The sequence below is a fragment of the Danio rerio genome, chromosome 11 (genome assembly GCF_052040795.2).
Source record: "Danio rerio strain M-AB ecotype USA chromosome 11, GRCz13ab, whole genome shotgun sequence".
Taxonomy (NCBI): domain Eukaryota; kingdom Metazoa; phylum Chordata; class Actinopteri; order Cypriniformes; family Danionidae; genus Danio; species Danio rerio.
The window spans coordinates 8,823,356-8,842,958 of NC_141031.1; the positions used below are offsets into that span (position 1 = coordinate 8,823,356).

At 36.0% G+C, this 19,603-nt stretch overlaps 2 protein-coding genes across 37 annotated transcripts in view; one reads left to right on the plus strand and one right to left on the minus strand.

The window, feature by feature from the left end:
* The window catches only part of si:ch211-51h4.2, a 458,725-nt gene that overhangs the window by 111,520 nt on the left and 327,602 nt on the right, over nucleotides 1-19,603 (minus strand). For 16 of the 34 annotated variants that reach the window (XR_015502345.1, XR_015502336.1, XR_015502339.1 and 13 more), the window contains one exon: nucleotides 5,880-5,956. The exons of 9 other annotated variants lie outside the window; for them this stretch is intronic. The gene's annotated coding sequence lies outside the window, so the exon portion shown is untranslated. Of the gene's footprint in view, nucleotides 1-5,767; nucleotides 5,957-17,516; nucleotides 18,562-19,603 lie in introns of those variants that run through there. 9 more of the 34 variants (XM_087273285.1, XM_087273260.1, XM_087273286.1 and 6 more) reach the window with 3 other exon arrangements.
* tbl1xr1a (TBL1X/Y related 1a) overlaps nucleotides 1-19,603 on the plus strand; it is a 123,877-nt gene that overhangs the window by 66,366 nt on the left and 37,908 nt on the right. For all 3 annotated transcript variants that reach the window (XR_015501958.1, XM_087272392.1, NM_001020583.1), the window contains 1 exon segment: nucleotides 5,612-5,677. The gene's annotated coding sequence lies outside the window, so the exon portion shown is untranslated.

Here is a 19,603-nt window from a genome sequence, read left to right on the forward strand (position 1 = left end):
TTTTTTTAAGGCTTGGGTACTGTTGTAGCACTGGTATAAATACAAGACAGTGTCACCTTGTTTTGGGCCTAATGCAAAGTTTTATGACTGTTTTACTGGACTTTGTGAGGACATGATGTAGTTAAGCGATTGCCTAATTCAGAATGACTTCTGTAAATGTTTCCAGTGTATTGGATGTATTTCCTCTAACTCATTGACATTTTATACGTGATTGGCAATGAAATCGAACCAATTCCAAACAGGATTAATTCCCTAGTCAGCCTATAACAAATCTTGGCTATCCCCTTTTCTCTCAGATCAGACGTTGTTTAGCCTAACACTGTAACGACACCTGCTACTTTACTTAGCGAGCACAGGCCAATAATCTGAGCTAATTGGAACGTACGCAGCTCTGGAAAACAGATAGACACAGCAGGTGCAAAGGCACAAAGAAGCCTCAGAGACCCACGAGACATGGACTGGGAGCTGGCAGCCTGGAAGAAGTAGTTTCCACCCATCACTGTTCATGCTTAACCTTCGTAGACAAGAGACCACTGAAACCTGCCAATAGCTGTAATTTAACAGCCATGTCAATGTATGTTTTACTGCTCGGTTGTGAAAAGCAGCATACGAGTCCCTCAGAAGTTACAGCACACTCAGGGTGAGACCAGGATGGTTATTCATGAATGTAGAAATGAATTCCAGATCTAAGCCTGGGAAAGCTGCCCTGTTTTCTTTTCACCTCCTTTCACCAACTTCTTTCTTTCTTTCTTTCTTTCTATCTTTCTTTCTTTCTTTCTTTATTTCTTTCTTTCTTTCTTTCTTTCTTTCTTTCTTTCTTTCTTTCTTTCTTTCTTTCTTTCTTTCTTTTTCCTTCTTTCTTTCTTTCTTTCTTTCTTTCTTTCTTTCTTTCTTTCTTTCTTTCTTTCTTTCTTTCTTTCTTTCTTTCTTTCATTAAAAATCTTTTAAATATAATTTTTAATATAAGGCCTAATTTACCTGTATGTGGCAGGTATGTTGAACTTTGGGCTTCTTCAGGCCGTCAGTCAGGCTAGTTGGTTTAATGTATAGCACACATCAACTCTCGTTGAGTTAAGGCTAGAGTTCTTTGGCTCAATTCAGCATGTGAGAATGGTGAGAGACTGGTTATTTACAATGAATTAGGGTGTTTTCACATCTGCAATATTTACTTTGGTTAAATCGAACCAGAGTTTGTTTTGCTACTTGGTGCGGTTCGTTTTGGCAGGTGTGAATGTAGCAATTGCACTTGTGCGCACCAAAAGTGGACCAAAAAAAGTGCTTTCAAACGAACCCTGGAGTTTTGTGGTAAAAACATGATCTGAACTAGAACAGACCCAACCCCAGAAAGTACTGCACCTTTTTGGACTAATCCAGCTTCCGTAGTTTTTTTTTTTTTTTGCCACTACTAATACTACTACTACTGATTACTTTTTTATTTTTATTTTTATTAAATATGTATATTCTTTTATTTTTATGTAACTTTATAACTGCTTTGGCAATACATTTATAACATTTGTCATGGAAAAAAAGCAATTATTGAATTGAATTGAGAGAGAGAGAGAGAGAGAGAGAGAGAGAGAGAGAGAGACCTGATCCTAATGGATCATTGGTAATATTTCCGGAAGATGACCATGTCGTAGTTTAGCAAAATTAATTCATGCCTCTTCCTGAAGTGACTTGTGATGCACCCTTACCGTCTGCAATGCATCTTGTTTTTCAGCCATGGCCCGCTTCGTTCTCAAAATGTATAGTTTGTCTAAAGTGATAGTCTATATAGTATACTATGACCAGGGATACAATCAGCTAGCGCAGTTATTCCTACATAGTTAAAAGCAACATTTTGTGTCTGCCAGTTTGTTTGCTTGTGGGAGTTCTATTGGCATTTTCCCGCATGTTTATTCTGACCAATCGAAAATCAGTTTAGGAAATAAGTTCAATAACATCTGGCCAATGAGTGATGTGGATTTTGTCACATGACTGTAATTTGGTTCTTTTCAACCAGTTCGGACCAAAGCATTCAGTGTAGTGTGAAAAGAACCCAAACGGGAGTAAAATGCTACAATGTATCATTTGTTGTCCTTGTTCCATACCAAATGAACTGAAACACAGATGTGAAAGCACCCTTTGACTGGGAGTGTGAAATAGTGTAGTGACGTAGCGAGTAAACAATTTCAGCCAAGAAGGATCACAAAGTGGCCGGCTGTAATTTTGCTACATTTCTCAAATATTTACATTATCAGACAAATTTGGATGAGCAAATGCCTCCATGCTGAGTGACAATTACGGTGATAATGGTACTGAATGCTGCTTTGTTTACATTTTGTCTGTGCGCATATATTTGGTTTGCGAATACACACTACTGCCCCCATGAGGTAGACACATTCTCTAGTGCAAATGTAAAATGCGGCTGTCATTTCAGTCGGCTTTTGTCAGTTTGGTGTGTTTATTCTATACCTGCCAACACTCTAGTTTTCCTGGAAGTCTTCCGTATTTCAAACCCATTCCCCTTCACCCTCACATTTTGTTATTTCTCCTGGAATATTCCCATAATTCCACCCCGCCTCCCCCGATCCTCACTTCTTGGTAAAAGTATGGTTTACACATAGCTTTTAGGTCCAGATGCAATCCAAAGCAAGGCGACAACACATTTAAGTTGGTGCTTGTTGTTTGGTGTCCTGACCCTTACACTTACTGATAAGTGCCTACCATTTTTTCAGAATCAAAAAGATATTGGCACATTTTAGGAAAACCTAAACATTAAAGTATGTAGGGTAAATGAATAGACACTATAGGGTGAACATATGCAATCAGTTTTTACCTGACAGTGGTGGAACCTGTTTTTTTATGTGGTAGGCTTAGGTGTGCCCTTATCTTGGAATTTCAACTTGTACGTCATGTGCTTAATAATGCTGACAGTGACATTAGTGAAATCCACCTGTTGTTATGTCAGCTGATGTAAGCCTAAAGTATAGTTGTTTTTTGGAACCCTATTGTAATGTTTCTACTAACATGAAATACAAATGAACAACATTTTTCTAATGCTCATTAATGTTAATTTCAACTTTTACTTCTTCATTATTAAAATTCTAATTTGACAATGAACAACTGCATGTTTATTATCTAATGTTTTTAAAGATTAAAAATACTTTAATAATCATATTGTTTGTTTATGCTATTGAACGCATTAACTAATGGAACCGTATGGTAAACTGTTACTATAGGGCAGGGGTGGCCAACCCTGTTCCTGGAGAGCCACCTTCCTGCAGATTTCAGTTTCTACCCATATCAAACACACCTGAATCAATTAATTAGGACCTGGACACCACATGATAATTACAAGCAGGTGTGTTTGATATGGGTTGCAACTGAAATCTGCAGGAACGTGGCTCTGCAAGAACAGGGTTGGCCACCCCTGATATAGGGTGTATGCTGACATTTAATTTTACAGTAACCTGGGTCAAGTGCTTCTGGTAAACTGCATTAAATAACAAAATCAGCACGATAAAGGTCTGTTTTCTTTTAAAAAATCAACAATCGCCACTGCCTGACATACGATATAAAGTGGGTCTCAAATTGTATGAGAAGCACTGCATTAAATTGGATTTTCCCATGCCATGTCTTTAAAAATTTAAACATTTATTTTACCCAACTATTTTCAATGGAGTTCTGCGCTATAGCTTGCTGATCCTGACATACGCATACATGTTAATGGCTTTTCATCTCGGTTTACGCTTGAACGACAAAATGAATGCTGGAGTCTACGTAACTGATTATATTTGAATTACATTAGAACATTGATTCTGAAAAAGGAACCGTATAAAATTTTAAAAAGTCACATCAGCCGTTCACTGGAAGTGTCTAGGTGTGGGAACAATAGCCCTGCATATTAAGGGTGTCACGATCCTCCAAATCCTCGATTCGATTACATTTTCGAATCTAAAGTCACGATTCGATTCGATTTTCGATTATGAATAATTAATTAATTAATTAATTAATTAATTAATAACGAATTAATTATTTGTAGCCTACCGTTTAAACTACCTGACTTGCATGGTCTTTGTTTTATCCATAAACAAATCATACAGTAAATGAATAAAGGTAAGTTAAACATATAATTACAACCTGTCAATCACTTTTTTCTGCGGGACTCGTGAATAGGCTGTGATCTGTGTCGTTATAATGGCGTCGGTAAAAAAGGTGCACAACCAACAGAAACCAGCCAACAGTACCTGAGGTGTTCGCTAAAATGACTAAGTACTTGTGTGAAAGTAAAAGATGGAAGCAGTCTACTGACTCGCTAACTGCCTTGACCCGCTGTCTCAAACGCATGACAATGTGTGTGCGTCTGTATCTGTGTGTGAATGAGTGTATGTGGTCACGTGATGTGTGTTTTCAGCGGTAGTGAGGAAGGAGGGCTGCTCAGAAATGCTACACACCATTGTGGACGTGGATCGTTGTTGTTCTAAAATGCCATTTCAAAACAGACAAATTAGTGTAAACAGGGCCTGAGTGTGTACTTTTCGCGAGCGGATTTGCAACGGGTGCGGGGCGGAGGATCGCGATGCGCCTATCGTCTATCATCCCAACCGTAATACATACATAGCAGAGCTTGCAAACTGTGTTTTTTTTTGTCGACAACACGAACGTTGTCAACATAACTAACTGGAAATCCAAAATACTTCCACACCGGCGACTTCATTAAAAGAGGAGAGGGTTTAAGTTCTGTCGACGGGTCTCCTGCTTCTGCAGTTTAACAAGCACTTCAACAAGCATGTTTTTTCCCGCTTGGCAAGCAAAGCTAACGGGACATGAGGGCGTGGCAGCATCGACGATTCTATTTTATGATTCAATATTCGAAGTTGAGCATAAATTTCGATCGATTTCGATTAAAAATCAAAATCGTGACACCCCTACTGCATATACACTATTTGTTTGTGTGTGTGTGTGTTGGCATACACAAAGCATGCAAAGCTTTTTAAATGACACCTTATTTGATGCCATTTAAGCACAGACATCAGAAAGACATATCATTGTCAGTGCTTTTTCTTTTCAAAACTTACAGCTTTTGTGCAGTCTGTGAATACATTAATTTGAGCTCACACTGTAAAAATGCTATTATATGCATAGTTCAGGGTACATATAAAACTTTTAGCTTTTAGACTAACGGTTTTAACTTATTGTCCTAAAGCACTGAACAGTTAATTAACAAGAATTGTGGCATTTTTATCTTAGGAAAAAAAGGAAGTTCCATCGCAAAAAAGCAACAACAAACAAACAAACAAACAAACAAACAAACAACTAAATTACATGGAGACTTTGAGATGTATTAGACATTTTAATAAAGTCCATATCTATACTCATTTAAACTCTTACCTTACTGAGAAGAGATGGGAAAACAATAGAGAAAGCCAGAGTCTCCCAAGCGGAAAAAAAAGAGTTAAAGATAGGACATTTTCCATCTAAACTAGCAATTGCTGCAAAATCCACCAACATTCATTGACCTCAGACATGATGGTTTAATTGGGGTGTGCATTGCAGGTGTTTTTTTTTTTTTTGTCCAGATGCTTGACCAATTTTGCTTCATTCACCCTTTTCTGTTATGTTATTACAGGTGCTGAGACACTTGGGTTGGATTCTTAAAAAGCGTTTGCCTTGCGGAAATAGAGCTGATAGTGTGGTGAGTATAAATGCACGTTGGTGCTAAGATGGCTTATTTTATTCCTCTAAGGAAAATGGAAAAACTTGTATTTTTTAGCTGGGCTCTGTGTTTTTGGAAAGGATACGGAAAAAGTACTGCTGTTTGATAGACTGTTTAGAGGAGGACTATTCTGTTCTCTGGTATACACTCCACTATTGTAGGTAGTTTTTATTTCTCCCACCTTGTAATAAAATGCCTGGTGAGATTTCTTTGTGACGGCTTCCTCATTGCAGATCAGGGCAGTCAGAATTCTGGATTCTGTGAATGTAGAATTGATAAAGTGTTACATGAGCTGATGGATGGACAGGCAGACTGCACTTAACATGCACTGTAATACCATATGCTGCCTTCAGGACTCATAAATAAGAACTTCTCCTCTTGGGTTTTGATTGTGGTTGTGATGATGATTTTGGTTGGAATAGGCTAACATTTGGCTATTGCATGTTCTTTTCTTTCTTCTCTATGTTAAAGAGAGAAAGTGGTTTAGAAAATAATTAGCAATTTGTTTAATTCTTCATGAACAAAAATAGGTTAAAATCGGGTAAAGCTGAATGAATCCTTGATTTTTAAGTAACAGATAAGTGGAGCTATTTCAGCAATGAAACACTAAAACTGTTGGACTAATTATCCGGAATCTTTAGGGGTTTTTGCTCTGCACTTAATCCCAGGATACCATTATTCTAAATCTTGCTTTTAATACCAGGTAAAGAAATATAAATGTTAAGTTTTAAATAAGGGCTGTACAAATTACATAAAGTTATTTTGTAAGACTTTTTACATTTAACACAATAACTTAAAGAACACGAACCAATAAAAGAATCACAAGTTCAGGTTGAACGTTTAGTTTAACAATTGTAATATTTAATGTATCTCTCGTTTTGTGCACTCGCTCTCAGCTGAGAAGCCAATTGAAAAAGTAGGTCTAAATTATATTGTAATGCAAAAACACATACAATAAAGTAGGCTTGGGCGGAAAAATCAGTACCGATTTATTGACAGAACACCATTGTCAATATCAATTTAAAAAATTGGTATGAATCGCTATAGTTTTATTAAAACGTGGCTGCTGTGCACGCATCTTGGAAGCAATGCTGATAGGCTTAGGGTGTAAGTTTGTCATTTTCTATGGAGGTCATGCGTATGGGAGCAATATGTACATGTTGTGCAAGCAGCACACATGTGATGCGGGTGCATTTTCCAGTCATACCTAGTTGAAAAGCAGCACTATTGCAAACAGCAGGTACTGTCTACTAAATGCCCTGTTAACGCATCATGTGAGTGGATTTGCTTTCCAGTTAGCGATGTTCATGCAAAGATAATATTGAGCTATTTGAATTTTGAATGCGTGCATACTGCGCTCTGCTGCTCATTGCTTTGGTCAACGTAGCAACAAACAAGCCAACCAACTACAAGCCATTGAAGTGAATGGGTTTCATTGCGCAGTACTTTCTGCATCCTGTCTATTTATACAGTCTATGGCCCTGCTGGGCTGTTTGGCACAGCATAGCCTTTTGTTTGGCCTCATATTTTTGCTAATTATTCTCTTTTGGGGAAAACCGAAGATGCCATTTTCAATTTTGGCCACCAAAAATGTGATGCATGCCTAGTTTCCACTGGTTAATTCATATTAGGACGTCACTTGTAGTAGATGCAATCTTTAGACAAGATTTTTTGACTGAGAAATTTGTAAATAATTTTGGGAAAAGATGTTTCTTGCAGTTTATTATTTTTTTTGCAGTTGCCCACTGTACCTTTTTGGGTCCCACTTTATATTAGGTGTCCTTAATTACTATGTACTTACATAAAAAAATAAATACAATGTACTTACTGTGTTTATAATGTATTTGAGAACACTTGTGGTGCTTTTGAGTTGGGATAGAGGTTGGGTTATGGACAGGTTTGGTGGTGTGGGTAGGTTTAAGGGTGGGTTAAGGTTTAAAGGTTCAGGACACCCTGGAGAACTTTTTTTTTTTTTATATTAACAGATTTGTGTGTGTTGAGCATCAGTTAAGACAATGTTAGCACCTGTCAGCTTTAATTGTGGGGAAAACTGGATCATTTTGAGCTTTTGTCAGCTAATTTTAGCTTCCAGGTTTAAAATGATTTTTGGGGCGGGATCAAAATCGGCGACGTAGCGCAAAACTGCAAGTGCAATGATGACGAGTCGATTTCTCATTATTATTCATAGCAGAGTTTTCTTATCCTATGAGAAGAGCCGGCTGCTTAATTATTCATAAGACCTGCCAGACCTGCCAGAGTCAAGCCCGAGCTGTGAGACACGTCACGGACCCACGGCACAGAGTATTTAGCCTTTCATAAAGGCTTATATGCGTTTGTTTCCATGATCCACGGGGTTTGTTGCATGTTTTCCCCCGCGATCTTGTCAGGGCCGATCACATTCAGACACATCGCCGTGCTGCTGTGTTTGCCTAAATCCTCCAGATTACCAGCAGGGCTAATGGTTAAAATAGACAGGTCAGGAGACCTGCTGCACTGAGTCTGCTGGATACGGGGATTGAGGGAGAAGTCCTCATTTATAGTGTTTACATGAACACACTTATCTTTATAATGATATAAATTGTGGTTGTGTGTATATGAAATTACGAATGACAAATGTAGCAGGGCATTAAATCACTTTTCATTTCTTTGCATTTTAACTTTGTAAACTATAAACTCATGCGTCTCCTCACGGTTTGTCTTATTTTGTGAGATAGTTTCGTTCGCTCACGTTCTCCCCTGCTGGCTACGCCCACTCCTGCCTGATGCTCGCGGAGCTCCACGCCCATTAATCATGCATCTTTTGAAAAAATTCTAAAGTAGACTTTAACCGAAAGCGGGGGGGGGGGGGGGGGGTGTCATGGCCCTTTAAGGGATGGTCAACAGTGTATTTACAAATGTAATTACAAAAGTTAATTACAGAAGTAATTACATACATGTATTTAATAAAGCATAAGTACACAGTAAATACATGTATTTACACAATAAGTAAACTATTAATTCCTGTGTAAGTACATATTAGTTAAGGCCACTTAATTTAAAGTGGGACCACTTTTTGTAATCCGGCTCAGAAATATTAATATCAAGAATGTCTTTTATCGCCCTATGAGGCTTCCAAATTCCAAAAAGTTATTGTTATTGGCCAAAATTCTCATGTCAGTTCATTTCTAATATCTAATAGTTTCTCATACTGCTATTTTACATCAGTCTGTACAAGTTTAGCGTGTTGACAACAGTGTTTGCTATAAAAATATAATCACTGATAAGAATTAGCATTCATTCATTCATTCATCATTTTATTGACTATTCCACCCCTGACCCAGAAAGCCACCTTTGACGCTAATAATTTCATAAGATAGTAGTGTTACTATGAAGTCAACCACTATAACATTGTCAGCAGATCACAAACCTGGATCGTGACAAAGATGCAGTTTGAAATATCGAACAGTCTGCTTTTTTATAATGGGCCAAAGGTTGACAGTTTTATCTCATGTCCCATTATCGGTCACAGTTGCAATTTAAAAGCAAACAAAATCTTCTTATCGTAATCGCTAACGCTGATGCACTCAAATCAGAACAATGAATGAGTCTGTGTGTAGCGTGGCTCTGGCTGTAGCTTTAGTAAGTGATTTTGGCAGGTGGTGAAATGATGTAACTCTACTGAAGCGCTCCAGCGAGATCATGTTCCAGCAGACCTTTAGGCAGAGTTTGTCCCACATGCACAAGGACTGCCCATCCCGAGGGCTCTGTATGTGTATCAAACACACCAGCAGCAGAATGTGGTCGCTTCTAGAATTCCTGTCACTAAAAAAGATATTCCTCCTTCCTCTCAAACGGGTCTCCACAGACCTTGAATATGTTACTCATTAGTCATTTGTGCTGTCTGAGTTGCGTTATAGTGAGTTCCTGGAAAAGCTGTCAGTGCACCCGGTTCACAAGCAGATGACGGATAGCGCTGTATTTAACTTGGGTTGGTTAAACCAGTCTGGTATTGATTATTGGTTTTCTCTGATGTTCAGTGCTGATAATAATAGTCATTTATTTGCCCGGTCAGTTTTAACCACTGCGGGCTGTCACTGGGTTTATAGATGCTGCAGGCATGCAAGATAAAGAAAGACTCTTTCTTTCTTTTTCTTTCTTTCTTTCTTTCTTTCTTTCTTTCTTTCTTTCTTTCTTTCTTTCTTTCTTTCTTTCTTTCTTTCTTTCTTTCTTTCTTTCTTTCTTTCTTTCTTTCTTTCTTTCTTTCTTTCTTTCTTTCTTTCTTTCTTTCTTTCTTTCTTTCTTTCTTTCTTTCTTTCTTTCTTTCTTTCTTTCTTTCTTTCTTTCTTTCTTTCTGAACACCCCCTAAATAATTTAATTGTTCTATAAGTGTGGGTGGGAGAATATATGTTTTATGACTGGGTTCATTTCAGGTTTCTTCTGGCCCGATCGGGTCAGTAGTTCCGATTTTTACTTACCCTGGCAAAATTTTCACTGGCCCCACCAAAAAAAAAGTAGTAATTAACTATTTCTTAAACACATATTTTAAATAAAATGTCAGAAGTCAAACATAACTTTAGCATAAACTTTCTTTAAATACAGCTGACAATTTAAAAAAATACAACTGTGATGTAAATAAATTTGGAAATATTTATATATTATAAGCTTAAATTATAGAGAAAAATAACAGATGAATTGATATTGATATTGATCAATATTGATTTTTCTTTTCAGATGTCAGTGCAAAGATGAACAAAACAATAGGCCTAATGCAAAATATTATAAGATTAAAATATGGAAAAATGATCAGATGGTTTTTTCGTGTTAATTTTCCTAACAGATAAACATTCATTTATTTATTTTCTTGTCGGCTTCTTCCCTTTATTAATCCGGGGTTGCCACAGCGGAATGAACTGCCAACTTATCCAGCAAGTTTTTACGCAGCAGATGCGCTTCCAGCCACAACCCATCTCTTGGAAACATCCACACACACATTCACACACACACACACTCATACACTACAGACAATTTAGCCAACCCAATTCACCTGTACCGCATGTCTTTGGACTGTGGGGGAAACCGGAGCACCAGGAGGAAACTCACGCGAACGCAGGGAGAACATGCAAACTCCACACAAAAACGCCAACTGAGCTGAGGCTCGAACCAGCGACCTTCTTGCTGTGAGGCGACAGAACTACCTACTGCGCCACTGCTTCGCCCTATCAGATAAAACGTTTAATGCGATATTTCAGCATGCTTTCACTTTCATATTCGCACATTTGCTGGTAGGAATGACTTCTGATCCTACTTGTAAATCTCTCTTCATTCTTAGACTGATTGTTTTGGCGGGGATCTGAGCACGATTGCGGGATTCACATATGTCAAAAGAACCATGCTAACTGGGCAAACAAGACAAACGTCTAGATGTGAAAGCTCCCTGTTTGCATGCAATTGACAAACAGTCGCAGCCAAATTAAACTTTTGTGACAAGGCAGCACATGCCCGATCGGGCCAATAACAATCCTGTCTACTGTCCCGAGCATCCCGCACGCTGGCCCCGGGCCATTGGGCAGTGCTTATTGTTGAGCCCGGTATAATAAATTCATAATAAAATTATATGTTTGAACTTAAAAAAAAAAAAAAAATTTATATATATATATATATATATATATATATATATATATATATATATATATATATATATATATATATAAAATATATATATATATATATATATATATATATATAAATATAAATATATATATATATATATATATATACATATATATATATATATATATATATACATATATATATATATATACATACATACATATATTATATATATTTATATATATGTATATGTATATATACATACATACATATATATGTATACATATATATATATATATATATATATATATATATATACATATACATATATATATATATATATATATATATATATATATATACATTTTTTTATTTTGTATTCTTTGTTGATGCAAAAACATTGATTAAAATTCACTGTAAAGCCAGTTTATGCTACTAAAACTTTGTTTATTCAGTTTTCACATAAATATTAACTAATTTATTGATAATAAATGTTTTTGCAGAGAAAAATAAGAAACCTCTAAAAAAAAAAAAAGCTTTTAAATTGTAATATTTGACAAAAATATTTGTAATATTTCCGATAGTCCCTTTATTGGCAAAGTGAACCACCAACTTATACAGCACATGTTTTTTACGCAGCGGATGCCCTTCCAGCTGCAACCCATCTCTGGGAAACATCCCACACTCATACACTACGGACAATTTAGCCTACAGAATTTACCTATACCACATGTTTTTGGACTGTGGGGAAAACTGGAGCACTCGGAGGAAACCCACGTGATCCTGACCCAGCCGAGGCTCAAACCAGTGACCTTCTTGCTGTGAGGCAACAGCACTACCTACTGCACCACTGCGTCGCCAAACTTTTTAGTCATCATCAGATAATTGTTTAATTTCTTTTACAGTGCTTCCCATAGGTTTGAAATCTACTTGTGGTAGCCGAATTGAAACACACCTTTTACCTAGGCACATAAACGGTTAACTACATACAACAAACAAATAATGTAAAAAAACAATATGTTTATTTATTATGATATAGTTATGCATGGTTTCTTTTCAATTCACTAAAGCTTTTTTTTTTTTAATTTGCAGACAATTTGAATTGTTTTAAATATTTATTAAAATGAACACTAGCTATTTTATTGTGATATATGTTGTATCCAGGTTTTGTGAGATTTATCCAGTTCTGTTGCAATCCCTTTCCCCCCTCCACTTAGCTTATAAAGCACGTGTCCTTAAACATTCATGTCAAAGTCTCACCTTTGGTCCTGCATAGTGTTAAATGCAGTGACTCATACTACAGAAACTGTGTAGGCTGTAGGGTGGGCTACAACTCACTTTACTCATATTTTACTTTTGTGGCTGCTGGCAATCAGGCCACATTTAGTGCCACACAATAACTGAAGCAAATGAGTTCATTAAACATCCTCAGCACATCGGTGTGTGCGCTACAACACGTGAAACCAGCCCTCAGGATCATTCACTTTCAGATTGCCAACATCGTTTCCCACATAGAGTCAAAATCAGCATGCTCATGACTTGCTACTTTTAGTGACAGTACATTAATAACAATAATTAATAGTCACAGAGTGCGTAACATAGACATGCTAATTAGACTTTTGATCGTTTTCTATAAACACATGCAGGGATGCACAATATTGGATTTGTATAGCTTTTATCCATTTATAAGCTGTGCATTGTACAAAGAGATTCCTTTGCTTTAACTAATACGACTGATTAAACCCATGGCCTAAGAATTAAGAAAATTAACTATGTTCACAATTAAAAGTTACAATTAATTTACTTACTTTTAAAAAAAATTGTCAACTTGTTTTGCTACTTTCCATCCAGCTATTTTTATGCACATTTTGGATATGCGGATATGATATGGATATGAAAAAACGTATGCGTCTAACTTATGGAGTTTTGTTTCTTTATTATTCAAGCAAAAATATTTAGTTTTATAGAAAAATGAGCAATGTAGCAATTAAAAAAAAAAAAACATGTTTAATTAAAAAACTTATGTCAATGACAATAAAATATTTTGGATTGCAAAAAATAAACAATTGTCCTATTATGCAGTTACCACAATTTTCATTGCACAATCATTAATTAATTAATTAATTAATTTATCTATGAAGTATTTTATCAAATGAAGAAAAGATTGACGCAGCTTCTCCTAAAATTAAATTTTTACTGTTGATAGTTGGCCATAGTTAACCAAACTTAATGATTTTGTTCTCTTTGACTCATCATTGGATGAAGGGATCCAATGATTATAGATTTTGGTTGTACGGTTATAGTCTGAGGAATAATCAAGGTTTCACGGTTATCACCATTATTATGCGTTCATTCATTTTAAAATGCTGCTAGTTTAGAAGATCACATGAAACTATATAGATTTTAAAGTGTTATTTATTGCTGCTCAGTAACCAATTAATACAGCAGAAAATAATAATATAAAAACAAACAATAGTCCAATTCTCTTTAACCTTAACAATAAGTGAATAAGGTTTTTGACATACTTAATACTTTTACATTGAAAATAAATGACAGAACAATAAATAAATAAATAAATAAATAAATAAATAAATAAATAAATATGGATGGATGGATGGATGGATAGACAAATAAATAAAAATTAGACAAAATTTTAAAATGTTAATAAGAATAAAAAAAAAAATGTATTTGGCTAACATAAATCCAAGCTACATATTAGTTAAGTATTTCCCTCTTAATAAAAAACAAATCTAGTCGAAGGCTGCTGAATCTGTCTGAAAGACACTTTTGATCAACTATATTATAAACTTGTTTGGTATTTTCATTTTGTATGTTTTTTTTCTCTTTGGGATAGAAATGCATGAAGTTGATCAGTCCCGTCCTTGTCAGGTGACTCGCGTTGAGCTCGTGCCATTCTTTCACTAGGTGCACCTGGAAAGCATCAGTGCCCCTGTCGCTTGCGCACCCTGTGCACATCACTGCCAATATGCGAAATAACAAACTTGCACGTACAAAAGATGAAATATGTGAACAGCCCTTTTTAATAGCCTCAGCTATAGTGAAAATCAGCCTTTAATCCAAAGTGGGTGCATATTAGCCTTGCACACAAGCTCTGAACTTTAAAGTAGCGCACAGTTGGCATAACTTTGTTCAGTTGCAATAGTTTTGTTCAGTGCAGAAACATTGTGTTGAGAAGCCTTTACGATTAATTAATTGTGATGAATTAAACCACGGTTAATAGTGAAGTTGGTTAATCATTGCATCCCTAATTGGATGGAAACACTGCTTTATTTACATGTCTTAAGTGCAATATTCCAGTTTTGTGCATAAATTTAATTTGCATTTTGGATGAAAACATAGCTACATTTATGGAATTGGATTACTCACTTGAAGTAACTAATCACGTTTTTACATTGTAGCTTCCATTGTAGTTATTATTATTATTATTATTATAACACCAATTAATGCTTAATTCCTAAATAAAACTAGCTTCATATTTAGTATATTACTTACATTTTTATTAGTGTAACAGCATACTGTTAATCATACTGTTAGCACGCCCAGTAGACAATTAAGTGTCTAATGTGCGATTAAATGCAATCGAATCAAAATCGTGATTGTTGTGATAAGCTAATCGCAAGAGGCTACGATATGCAATATATAACATTAAACTTTCCCTACCCTAAGCAAATGCGTGGCTGCCAGTCTTACTAGCGAATAGAGCGAGCACACTTTCGTTCAGCCCAATCAGAATTGTGCAAACAGACTATGCGGAACACCCACAATAAAAAACAAACAAACTGGAAAAAGCGATGATGGCATGGATGACGGCATCTGTCGCTTCAGAAGCATAAATAGACTAATTAATATAAACTAAAAACAGCACATCAGCAATATAAGAATATCTTGGTTTTAAAGTCACAGACAGCAAACAAAACCAGGTCATTTGTAAGAGCTGTCGCAGAACTGTTGCCACAGCATGAGGAAATACAACAACCAGCACCTAAAAAAGCACCACAGGCGGCTGTATGAGGAGCGTCTTGCTAAAAAGTTAACAAAGTACTGCCAGTGACATTTTAACTAGCAAAGTACAACAGCAAAGTACTATTTCAGAGTTGCTTGCTAATATAAGTTAATATCTTTAAGTTCTTTTTTTTAACTGACTCAATGCATTTAAGCAGTAAGAAGGTAAAATACAGATTGAGCTAAAGCTTGACGACAAAATTAAATTGCAAATCGAAATCGCAATTTCTGTCAAAAAATAAATAAATAAAAATCAAATCACTATTAGATATATTCCCCAAATCGCACATCCCTACTACAGACTCATAATCAACACGATCTTATTGGTAAGGCATATTAGCATTAGCCATTTATCCAGCTTTTCAATAATATCGCGTAGCTCTAAACACAAGTCACATGTTGTCATTTTAAATGACAGACTTCAAGTGCCAGAGGAGGGGACAAACTGTTATGTAATCATCACGGCCCTCCAGACATCCAGGCCTTTTAGATCTTGTCCTCATGTTACCCTCCCATTCTTGTTGCTCTCTTGTGAAGTTTTGCAGAGCGTCGCCTCCCACCTGCGCGCCAAAGATAAATTGGTGATACGAGTGTCAGCGTTTCATTACAAAAAATGCTCTGAACAGCCACCTCTGACAGAAAAAGTGACAGCCACGCTCACCCAGAAGCAATGTCACAACGTATGCAGATAACCTTCTCTGTCTCTGATATGTCCTTCCATTACATCACCCACAAACTTTACTGTTTTCCAAAGTTGCCATGTGGTGTGCGCTACAAGCTGTTGGGGATGAAGATTTAACACGCTGCCTGCGAATCCTTTGGGGATTTAACGTTCCTTTAAAAATGAAGCTGTGGACATATCTGTTGAAATGAGGAGGAAGAAAGTGGTTTATGGTCTCAAGTTTGTATGCAGGCTGCATGTATGTAAAAGATCCACCTTAAACTTCATTATTGATGAGTGTGAGTGCAAAAAACAGTGTGCACAATGCAAAAATCTCAGCTAAAATCAACCTAGATTTCAGTATGCAAATATTATTGATTTATTTTGACTAGGTTGCTCATGCGTGCATGTGTGTGTCATAGAATCATCTTTCAAGAGTTTTACATTTGCATGACAATGTTTATCTTAAATCTTAATTCAAAAGTTCATAGCAGTTTGTCATTTGCATCTGAACTCACTGCACACGTTATTTATAACAATTTCAATAAGGCACAAAAGGTGTAGGAAATACAGTTGCTATAAAATCTATATGTGCGAGTGTTTTGTCCTTTCAGGGTTGCAGAATGACTTTGATCCAAGTTTTGTTGGAGCAGAACCAGGAAGGTTTAATGATCCCACAGCATCAGCTTTATACAGTTCTACGCTTAACAGGAGGGTCTGGAAGTTCAAATAGGGAGCTTAAGCCACAGCTGCTGAGAGAAATGCTACAATGTAAAAGTCACAAAAAAATGAAGCATCTAATTACTGTATATGCCAAAGTTTAAAAGTGTTAATCAATGATACCAAGTTTATTTAGGTTTAATGTACAATTTTATTTAGACGATCAGTTTAATGTAGATGATTATATAGAGCAGGGGTTCTCAACTGGTTTGGCCATGGGACCCACATTTTTACATGGTCATCAAGCAGTGACCCAAATTTTTAGGAACTATAATACAATTTTAGGAATTATAATTTGTATTTATTTGTTAACACACAAGTAGTGACAGATAAATCATAAGACATTCACAGAGACTTACAAATAAACAATATTTTATTGCTGTCATTTAAAAACAATTTGATCAAATTATAGAAATATTACAAAGTAAAAATGACAAATACTGTAAACAGTGGTTTGTGTAAGGAAATGTTCAGTTACCATGAATGTTGTCTGGTTTCTAAATGTCGTTTTAATCCAGAAGGTTTCATGCTCTCTTATGAGAGCACCTCACTACATATGACACTGAGGCTTTAAGTCTTTTTTGCCGTCAATACATGTGAATCCATACTTTACATATTCGGGGTCGTACTTGCGCTTCGACATATTTGTCGCTATAATTAAATGCAATTTCACATGTCAAGCGGTAGGGTTGTCGCGCACAAATTTCTAAATAAAAGTCCGATATAAGCAAAATAAGTAAAAAAATAAATAAACTTGTGTTGTTTTTTTGACTGCGACCCTCTGAAAATGTTCCCACGACCCACTTTTGGGTTGCAACCAACCAGTTGAGAAACACTGATATAGAGTGTAAACACTGCGGTATAGTAATCATGCATAGTCCAGAATAGTATCACCAATGTCATCTGCGCAGTGGTGGTTATACAGTTTTTAACACTAGAACTACAGAGGTGGTTATTTTGACCGTATTAAATTTTTTGTAATTTAATAACTTGCAATACCTTGTTGAAATAAAACCCACAAATCTATAGATTATATATAGGGATGTAAAAAAAAAAAAAAAACAACGGTACTAATGTATTTTCTGTTTTGCATTTTTAATTTCTATAGCTTCTGAGAATTCAAATAGAGCCACGTATTGGTAAATAATGTTATGATAGCCGTTTAACATCAAGTTATGATTGAATTGCCACTTGTTACTGTTATTAATAGTTTGATAAGCAGGAAATGTTCATTGGCCAATAACATCACCACATTTAGTGGGGGGGGGGGGGGGGGGGGGCTGGAATCGGAAATCAATTTTTTTTTTAAACAATCTGGGATTTTTGTAATTATCTTATGACGTTTAATATGAGAACTCTTGAGAATTCTGGTAGCTTTAGAATTCTTGTAGTTCCAATGTAAATAAAATAACACTACATAACCTATGGCGGATGTATACTTATTTGACCGCAGCCAGTGGGATCTATTGACCTGCTTCTAGGACACTTCACACAAATGAGAATCCATTTATGGGCCTGATGTGTCATATTCCTCCCCCCACCCAATCATGTTCAGACTCTGATGGATCCAGATCCCAAAGTAGGTCAGGTGAGGTGACACGTTAATCTCGCCGGTCCAATTTGATTTTATTTTTCTCCCTTCGCAGAGTAGGTTGCATCACAAGCAGTTTAGAGCAGCATCTGTCTTAATGCCTTGTGACAGCATTCGCTAGCGTGTGGCATCTAATAAGCAACGGTCATTGTTCCTGCCGGATTGATTGGGCTGCTTTGCCTTTGAACTCGACCTGATTGTTAGATGCTGACGGAGGGATGTGAGCCATATGCTGATTTCTCCAAAAGCGTCTGCTGGAAATGGTGTTGACATAATTGCCTTGAAAAGAGAAAGAAAAACGGCACTATTGTCTGGATGAGGGGTGACAGGAGCATGGCTGCTTCGAAGCTCTTCTGTTACAGACTGTTACCTTGTTTAACAAGAAGCTTGAGGGTTTTACATTTTAGGAGGAAGACTCTAGTCAATAGGAGTGTGCAATATTGTATAAAGGCTTCAATATAAATGCAATTTGCTTATTTTATAGATCAACAATATATTTTTGTGCTTTGTTCTGGTATGATGTCTAGTTGTTTTGTCCATCACTGAGTGTATTTATTTACTTATGTAAATGTGTGTAAACCTACCTACCTACCTGTCTACCTACCTGCCGTCAGAACCGGCCCATGCCTAGTCTTAACACGTAATTCATTGAATTATTAACTTAAATGATTCGTTCAGAATGGCTAATTTATTTCACTTAGTAGAAACAAAGCAGATTTATTCAAAAAGAGATTCATTCAGGAACTAATTAAAGCAGTTTCACAATTGTTCTGCTCCACTTTGTTTGGATTTAATATAGTTGAGATTTGTTTTAATCACTGTATCAGCTTCTTGGTGATTAACTGATATGAAATCTCTAGGGGTCACATACTTTTGGGGGGACATTTTAACGCATATATCACAAAATACAAAAATTATTCGAAGTCATTTTTCATGCATCACTCTGCAGTTTTCATAAACAAGATAATTAAATAACTTAAACTCAAAATAATCTTCCTTGTTAATTTATTTGACAAGTAACTTTGTACTGATGTAGGATAATATATTCCAATTTCTAACATTCAAGTACATCAAGGCACATTGTTGCACCTGTTAACTTTAACAGACAGACATACAGTCGAAGTCAATTTATTTTGTCCTCCAATTCAATCATTTAAATTAATATTTGAGAAAATTTGTACAATTTCCTAAAAAAAAAATGTATTCTGGAGTCATAATAAGTCGCATTTCGTATTGTTAATTTCGTGAATAAAAGCAGTTTTTAATTTAAATAAAAATAAGGTCAGTATTATTAGCCTCCTTAAGAAATATTTATTGTATA